This window comes from Gymnogyps californianus, chromosome 16 (assembly GCF_018139145.2).
Source record: "Gymnogyps californianus isolate 813 chromosome 16, ASM1813914v2, whole genome shotgun sequence".
Lineage (NCBI taxonomy): Eukaryota > Metazoa > Chordata > Aves > Accipitriformes > Cathartidae > Gymnogyps > Gymnogyps californianus.
In genome coordinates, this window is record NC_059486.1 from 100113 (window position 1) to 107417 (window position 7305).

Sequence of the window (7305 nt, forward strand, 5' to 3'; positions counted from 1 at the left end):
TGCTGCTAGGTATCGCCCAACAAGAAAATGCACAGGGAAGAGGAGGTCTTAAAGAAAATCCAAACCCATTAAAAAGTAAACAAATCACACCAATGTCACTTGGAAAGAAGTAAATGCAGCGGAGTGTAAGGAATTACGGCATGCAAGTATTCTCTCTGATCGTCACCGTCTTATTGTGGGCAAAAGGAGTTTCACTTCCCAAATCTGCAGGCTGACGGATAGCATTGCCTTGGGCAGAAGGCTGTGTACGCACTAGGACTTACTCCTTTACTCTCTTATGAATTGGGAGGGAATCCAGATCCTTTGAACAAGTACCCCCTGTTCACCACAACCATGACACGATGGGGAAGAGCTTCACGAGTTTCGCTGTCAAAGGAGTTGCTTCTGCTACGTTTGACCACGTTGATGTGAAGACCGACTCGATGAGCTCGCTGCCAATTCCAGAAGTTATGATGAAATACAAAAGGTGCCGCAAGTGTCTCGTGTCCTGTTCCCTCAAGTATAACAATGAATTGCAAGAACTGATGTTGCAAGGCACACAAACCGTGAGGCATGCAGGGCAATGACAGACTGCCAAACTCAAACAAATGCGGTGCTCTTTCCCATCAGGAGACCAAACACCTGCAGGCTGTTCAGAAACCTCCGCACACTACTGGCAGTGCCTTCCAAAGGGATTGCACTGAGGGAAAGAGCTGCGTCAGCAACATTTCAAGGACCTTCTCAACACTACACGACACCACACGACAGACCACACACCTTCCTCTCCAAAATCAACACAACAAACAAGGAGGAAGGTTAATCCTCCTGGGTCCGACACTATTCCAGCAACACGCTAATAAGCAAAGCTAAAGAAACGATTGCGTTTCAATTCATCCCAAAATAAAGTCACGCAACAGAATTTCAAAGAGCCAGCCTACTTCGACAAAGGAAAAAGGAGACAAGCGTGGCACGAGATTTAACGTAGCTTCAGGTCTGCAGACAGCCTAACTGGCATCATGTTCGTAGCGCATTCTCTTCAACTCTTCTGCAGCTAACAAGAGTCACTTCCAGAGTAAACCCAGGCTCTGGCAATGTCTGTGCACATCTGACTGCAAAGGGAAATCCATTCACACTCATAAAACCACTCTCTGGGCAGATGCTTGAGTCACTCTCTAGGGCTTTAGGCTGCACCTTGGCATGAAAACAGGGTTTTCGGGATGGCACAACGCCGTTCTGTTTCTCTGATGCAGGGACACTTGCTGACTCAAAGGAGCTCAGTCCTACTTTCTGCAGGTTTGCCACCATCTGAAAAGAGATTTAACCTCAACAGTTTAAGACTTCCAAAAGCCTGTGAGGGCATCAACCTTGCACTGCTGTCTGATGACGATCCAGCCTTGAAGGATGTACACAGGGAGCCAGATGATGCTGAGCCACGGCTTTGGGGTTTTTATGACTACTTATGAATGCTATCATTATTAACTACTTACCAGAGGCTGAGACAGCAACAACTCCTAAAGTTTCAGACCAACTTTGAGCCCTACAGAACACTCCTTCAGCAGGACACAATCTAGAAGCAACCTGGTTTGGAACACTACCCTTAAACCTGAGCAGCTCCAGCTCCTTCTGCCAGAGTAGCTCAAACTTCTGGGCTTATTATAGCCCGCAGCCTCCAGGATCTGAGTGCCCTCTCACATTAAAAGCTCCACAGCTCCTTGAGTGAGCTGCTCAAGGTTTTGCCCACTCGCAAAAGCCCTTGCCCATCATCTCGGTGTGTCTGACCAGCAGACACAAGCAGATCCTCCAGGGCAATACCCTCAGGGAAAGTCTTTTTTTCACCTCTAAAAGATCACCCTCTTTACTTGCTTTACATCTTCCCCATCTGACCAGACGACTCAGCACCCTGGGCTCCAGTCACTTTGCTGGCTACTAACTGGAACTTCCTATTTGAGGCTTACCGCACAACTGTTACCTCCCACGACCCTCCTGTTCATTGTCCCCTGCACACCCAAAGGCTTGCATGCCAGCAGTACCACAGACTCAAATCCTCTCCCTTCCCTCCCGTTTCTCAGGCTTGCCACTACAGTGCCTTCTAGACTTATCCTACAAGCCCTGCTCAGCCCCTCTGCCTGCAGGAGAGGCACGCTGTTGCTTCCAAACAACAGGACAGGTTTGTCACCAAACGCATTTGAAAGAGAGTGGCAGCGGAAAGGGAACCCTGAGAGAGAAAAGCCCCGAGAGCACAACAGACATCTCCTGCCAGCAGCCAGGGAGAGTTCCCAACGGCTCTTTCTACATCCACGCTCGAGCGCCAGATTGCAAGGCCAGCAAAAGGCACATTGCTAACAGCAGACGGCCCAAGAAATAAGTACGTACTTTGAGTTACAGAGCTCCACGGCTGTGCTGGTTTTGACTGGGATAGAGCTAATTTTCTCCACAGTAGCTTGGATGGGGCTGTGTTTTGGATTTGTGCTGAAACAGGGTTGATAACACAGGGACTTCTTAGTTACTGCTGAGCAGTGCTCACACAGCGTCAAGGCCTCTTCTGCTCCTCACACCGCCCCACCAGCGAGTAGGCTGGGGGTGCACAAGGAGTTGGGAGGGGACAGGGCTGGGACGGCTGACCCCAACTGACCCAAGGGATATTCCGGACCATAGGACGTCACGCTCAGCAGTAAAACTGGGGGAAGGAGAAGGAAGGGGGGATGTTCGGCATTTATGGCATTTGTCTTCCCAAGTAACCGTTAGGCGTGATGGAGCCCTGCTTTCCTGGAGACGAAACACCTGCCCGCCGATGGGAAGCAGTGAATGAATTCCCCAGTTTGCTTTGCTTGCGTGCGTGCACGGCTTTTGCTTTACTTATTAAACTGTCTTTATCTCAGCCCATGAATTGTCTGACTTTTACCCTTCCGATTCTCTCCCTCATCCCACTGCGGGGCAGTGCGTGAGCGGCCGCGTGGGGCTTAGTTGTCGGCTGGGGTTAAACCGCTACAAAAGCTCCTCAGTTAAACACTCACCAAATTTCAAAATCCTGTCCGTAAAACCGGCCTCTTTTTCCACTGAAGCACAAAATCCACCCATGGCAGTGAAGCAGGAGCATTTTTTACACCTCACAGGACTCTCTCAGGCCAACGCTCAGCCTGTGCAAGTGCAGTAGCAACTTTTAAGTGACCGTCAGTGAAAGAAGGCAGGAAATGAGGAGCCCCCGAGATCTGACTCGAGGGTTTCGTATTAACTCCCTGCCACGTGCAGCATCAAACTGCAGGCTGACTGTGCAGCTTTCACATGCTCACCTGTTGAAGTTGCCGTACCGGATTTTAAACTTGTACACCAGCCTGCCCGCACGAAGAAACCTTGTTTCAGGCAACGGAGAGGTAAATGGCTTCAACGACATCCTTCTTGCTCCCGGAATGCCAGCCTAGGGAAGCAGAGAGTCAAAGGCCCATTACTAAACCCCTTCACCGGATCGCCTTCTGTCATACCGAAGAAAAGGTGACAGGCAGTTTCTCCTCGAGAGGCCATCTGCAGAGAGAACAGATTGCCCACCGGTATCTCCTACCCGTCAGAAAACGGCTGATTCAAGTGTCCGTTCCAGGACCGCAGGGCAGCTTGGAGCAGGAGGAGAGGACGGACTCGGAGCGGACGGCTACCCCGCCTGCGGCTTCCGCTGCTCGGGAAATGTCACTCCCCACGTCCCCGAAGCTCCACAGGCCTCTCGCCCGGGGGCTGCCAAGAAAGCCCGCGCAGGACCGTGTCGCAGCCCGTGACCGACACCAGGCCGTGAGGGACACCCCCGCCTGCTGCGGGTCCCTGCAGCCCCCGCGGGTCCAGCCAGGAGGAGCTCGTTCTCTCCACACCCGCACGCCCTCCCCGCTGCCCCCCGGCCTCCCTCCGCCGGACAGCCGCCAGCGGGAGGCAGTCCCCGGCCGCCCCGCAGCCCCGGGGCCGGGAGGGACGGCCGGGGCCGGCCGGGCCTGCCGGGGCAAGGCCGGGACCCGCCGCGGACGCCGGCCCAGCGCCCCGGCCTGCCGACAGGGGAGATGCCGCCGCCTCCTCAGCCCCGCTGCCGGCCTGCGAGGCCCCCGGGCAGCCCCGGCGCTGGCGACCACCGGGCAGCCGCCGCTCCGCCGAAGCGGAGGAGCCCCCGCCACGGCCACCGGCACCCGCCGCGCCCGCCGCCCGCCCTTGCCTCAGCCGGGGCCGGGCCGAGCCGAGCCGAGCCGAACCGAGCCGAGCCGACCCGAACGGAAGCGAGCCGACCCGAACGGAGCCGAGCCAAACCGAGCCCAGCCGAAGCCGAGCCAGCCGCGCCCAGCCGCAGCCCAGCCCAGACGAGCCGAGCCGAGCCGAACCAAGCCGAGCCGAGCCGAGCCGAAACGAGCCGAGCCGAGCCGAGCCGAGCCCAGCCGAGCCCAGCGAGCGCGGCTCCCCCACGCTCTGCCCAGCTCCCCACGGCCGCGGGCTGCTCTGCACTGGCTGCTGCTGCTGCTGCTGCTGCTGCTTGCTGCTTGCTGCTGCTGCTGCTGCTGCTGCTGCTGCTGCTGCTGCACCTCAGAGGCGGCTGCATTTTGGGGCTCGGAGCGCTTTGGGTTCCAGTGTGAGCCCAAAGCAATCAGCGGAGTTTGGCCTTTAGCTTGTGGCAGGGCTTGCAACTGCTTGCAAAGGGGTCTGGGCTGTGCCCAGGCCTCTCAAGTCAACGTTCACGCTGGTGCCTGATGACAGGCCCTTGACAGCGGCCCTGGTAGCTCACCCCTTGCTCTCCCAGATCGCAATCGTGTCAGGTTTGCCTTTTCTCGTTTTAGGCACCTTTCCTGCAAAGATTCCCGCAGATATTTCCATTCCTCCACATTTGGTCCGCAAACAGGAACAACCACTCTCCCTGACAGTAATGTCCCAGTGGTGCTCCACAAAATCCATAGTCCCCTCGGGTGCTGGCGGGAGCAAGCTGGGAAGATCCGAATGCCGAAACCCGTGGGGTTTCTGCTCTCAGCTCCCGAAAAGAGTCCTGTTCATCTGTTCCAGGAAAGCCAGTGTCACCTTTGCAGGGCGGGAAACAAAGCTGGTCCAATAGACACCTAAGTAAGTGCGACATGAAGTCAGAGCGCAAATGGTGACAAAAATGGGGGGGAGCAGGGGGGAAGCCCGGCCCGGCCCCCTCTGGAGCTCCGAGTGTCCCCGGGGAGCACGAAGCCGGGCAGCCGCCCTTCCTCACGCTCCTGTCCGGCTCCTTCTGCCAGCTCCTCCGCTCCTCCCTGCAGCAGCAGGCACCGGCACCCTCCAACACCCCCGGGGGCCGGCCCGCGAAGACCCCCGCCAGGGACAGCCCCGGGCGGTGCTGCCCAGAGCCCACCCAGCCCCGCTGTCCTCCCGCGGCACCCACCCGCACCCCAGCCCACCCCTTCTCCCCCGTGGGTTTGTCCCCGCGGCAGCTGCAGCAGGATCGCGCTGCTTTCCAGCCCCAGCGTGCGGGCAGGGCTGCACAAACGCAGCCCGAGGGGTCACGTCCTGCGGGCAGAGACCAGCGGAGACCCGCGAGGGAAACCGCCGCGGACAGCGCCCGGACGGCAGCAGCGGCAGCAGCGGCAGCAGCGGAGGAGGAAAACGCGCCGCAGCTGCTCCACTGGCCGGGCGACGCTTCACGCGTGGGATGCACCGTCCCGAGAGCGGGGCTAGCCCAGAGGCGGCTGGCTAACGAGCCCGGCGGCAGGGACAGGCTGGCCAGCAGCGCTGAGCACAAGGCGAAGTCTGCCGCGGGTGCAGCCGAGGGCTGGCGCAGCCTTAGTCCTGGCTGGCACTGGGTGCCTCCAGAGAGCGCCGGGACGACGGGAACCGGCTCCGTCCCGTTGCCTCGGTGTCCTTGTCATCAGGGCGATCGCTGCCAGAGACACGGGGACCCCCCCCCGGGTCGCTCCCCCGCTCCCCGGCCCCTGGCAGTGGCCCTCTCCATCTGCCCACCTACCCCTGCCGTGGGCAGGAGGTCTCCGCGCTCCCCCGCCGGAGCGGAGCAGGACGAGGAGCTGCAGCGCCCGGTGCGCGGTGCCGAGGGGCCGGTTCCTGCCCACCGTCCCCTGCGGCTGGAGGAGCCGCACCGCGCCCGCAGGCAGCGCTGCCCGCCCTGCCCGCCCCTGCCTGCCCGCTCCGCTCGGCTCGGCTGGGCTCGGCTCCGCTCGGCTCGGCTCCGTTCGGCTCGCTCGGCTCGGCTCGGCTGGGCTCGGCTGGCTCGGCTCGACTCGGCTGGTCTCGGCTGGTCTCGGCTCGGCTCCGCGGGCTCCGCGGGGCTCGGCTGGGCTCAGTTCCCCTCGGCTGGGCTCGACTCGGCTCGGCTGGGCTCGGCTCGGCTAGACTCGCTCGTCTCGCCTCGACTCGGCTCGGTTCGGCTGGGCTCGGCTGCGCGGCGGGAGGCCCGGCGGAGCGGCGGGGCAGGTCTGGGCGCGGAGGGGGCCGGGGGGCTCCCGGTGGCTGCGGGCAGGGGCCGGGGCTGGTTCCAGGGAGCGGGTGGGACTTGCTCCGTGGGAGGCTGTGGAGGCACCGGCAGGGCCCGAGGGGCAGAAGCGCCGGGCCAACAGGTCCGTGAGCGGGTCCCCACGGGAGCAGGCAGAGGGGCAGCCCTCGGGCATCCCCAGGCCGAGCCGGCGGGGGCCCCGGGACGGGGTGCAGGGGGCCAGGCTGGAGCGCTCTCCCGGAGAGCAGCTCCTCCTGCTGCTGGCAGCACCGACCAACCCTCCGGGCTGGAGGTCAGCACGGCCACGGCAGACCCGGCCGCTCCCTGGAGGAAAGGGCTGGGTGCTGGCCAGGCTGGGGGGGCAGAGCTGCTCCCCTCTCCCTCCCTCCCTCCCCTGCCGCCCCGCAGGGCAGAGGCTGCCAGACCCCCCCGGAGCGGGCAGGGTGTGCAGGCGCAGCCCTGGGCCCGAGGAACAGGATCAGGCCCGGGCCGGCGGAGATGCTCTCGGGCTGCGACCAGGACAGACGAGACACAACCAGCAACTCCGGCAGAGGAGACCAAGGCTCCGCTTTTATTGCAGGCACGGCCGGGCGGCAAGCGGCGGCTCCTTCCTGACGGAGCATCGCGCCTGCAGCCTTTCCAAGCGGCCGTGTTTTGCAGAGGGCAGAAGACCCCCAGGTGACCTCATGCCTGGAGGTCCTTGAGGTTCCCCTGCCAGGCTGGCACAGGGAAGAGAGGCGGAGGGATGGAGGGCACAGCTGGACTCCTGGTCCTGCAAGAGCAGGGAATCGCTGGCCAGAAAAGGCCCCGAGGAGCCCTGGCAAGGGGCCGTGCTCGATGCTGCAGAGGAAGGCGAAAAAAACCCCCGGGACCTGTGCCAATCTGCC

General features: G+C 61.2%; 1 protein-coding gene across 1 annotated transcript in view; it reads right to left on the reverse strand.

Annotated features, from left to right (window-relative positions):
* LOC127022724 (membrane-anchored junction protein-like) overlaps positions 1-3620 on the reverse strand; it is a 30364-nt gene extending 26744 nt beyond the window's left edge. The window contains exon 1 of the mRNA XM_050906445.1: positions 3536-3620. The gene's annotated coding sequence lies outside the window, so the exon portion shown is untranslated. The remainder of the gene's footprint in view (positions 1-3535) is intronic.
* Positions 3621-7305: the final 3685 nt, after the last annotated feature.